This window comes from Austrofundulus limnaeus, unplaced genomic scaffold, assembly GCF_001266775.1.
Source record: "Austrofundulus limnaeus strain Quisiro unplaced genomic scaffold, Austrofundulus_limnaeus-1.0 Scaffold358, whole genome shotgun sequence".
NCBI lineage: Eukaryota > Metazoa > Chordata > Actinopteri > Cyprinodontiformes > Rivulidae > Austrofundulus > Austrofundulus limnaeus.
The window spans coordinates 431,523-432,969 of NW_013952760.1; the positions used below are offsets into that span (position 1 = coordinate 431,523).

At 37.5% G+C, this 1,447-nt stretch overlaps 1 protein-coding gene across 1 annotated transcript in view; it reads left to right on the forward strand.

Annotated features, from left to right (window-relative positions):
* The window catches only part of LOC106528093 (rho GTPase-activating protein 27), a gene marked incomplete at its 3' end in the record, with an annotated part of 14,305 nt that overhangs the window by 5,167 nt on the left and 7,691 nt on the right, over positions 1-1,447 (forward strand).

The following is a 1,447-nucleotide window of genomic DNA, read 5'->3' on the forward strand; positions in this document are numbered from 1 at the left end:
AGATGATTATTCTTACACAATCAGTTCTTGTTTAGTAAATCAGTCTGAAAACAAGATGAAAAAGACTTTTTGGCTGATATAAGGTTTTAAAACTTGGTAAGATGGACAGTTTCTCTGTTTGGTTCGGCTGATTTCATGGTTTCAGGGCAGTAGGAGGTCAGAGTCTGTAAATCAGAGACCGACTCAGATTTCAGAGTTTTTCCTCGAACATCAGCAGCAACAACAGATCTGAGCTTCATGTCAGAACACGCCTGATCCCAACACGCTACACCGAGCACACTGCACTGTATCAGTGTTTTCTATTTTATATTCTAATAACAATACTTTTTATTTATAGGTGCCTCTCACCCACTGAGGTCAACAATAAAATCACAGAACAGTAAACAATAAAAACAATAAAATAACAGAATAGAACTGTGCAAATAAATAAGCTCCAACAATAAATAATAACCAGTCATTTAAGTCATCAGAGATGAATGGTTCTACTGGTACAGCTTTAATAAACAGATGAGATTTAAGATGATAATGGAATCTGAAAAAGTCCTGAGGCAGAGGGATCCAAAGACGGGGGGGCCGAGCGGCTGAAGGATCCTGACCTCATGGTGGTCCGGTGAGCAGAGGGAACGATGAGTAAGAGGAGGATCTAAGGTTACAGGTGGGAGTTTAATCATGGAGAAGTTAATAAATATACAGAGGAGAGATGAAAGAAGCAGGATCTTGTGGATGATGTGATATTTAACAGGAAACCAGTGAAGCTGCAGTGGGACTGGTGTCATGTGACAGATGGAGGGGGTYCTGCTGACGATACCAGCAACAGAGTTTAGAACAACTTGGACTTAATGGAGGAGTTTTTCAGACAAACTAAAGAGAAGTGAGTGACGGTGATGAAGGTGAGATGTGAGCAGATGTGAATCACAACAGTTCTGTTGTTGGGATGTCCAAACATTTTGTCACGTGGGCCAAAATCATAAAGTCAGAAGGACATGAGGGCCAAAAATATTTTTCCTTTACCTTCTCAACAATAAACCAAACGTTGAATACTTTAATTAAACAATAAAGTAGTCAGATTTATTGTTGGAAATGGATGTAAATTAATCTAGATCCAGAACTTTAAAGTGTTTTGCATTTTGCAATTTTCTAGGTTTATATTGGGGGAAAATAACCCAATTATGTCAATTCCAGTCAATAAAATCATGATTTATGTCACTCTTGTTGAAAATGCTTGCTGTATTCAGATCAATTTAATAAATTAATTAAAAGCAGATTGGATCACGGCAGAATCAGCTTTTCAATAGAAGTCAATAGATAGATGAAAAGCTAAGAGTCTGGTTATTTAAAGACAAATGATTGGTATTGTTGCCAATAGTTTTTATTACTTTGTGATAAATTTGCCCTAAAAATAAACAGAAAGTCTCCATCTACATCAAACACCTGTGCTGGGGGGGGG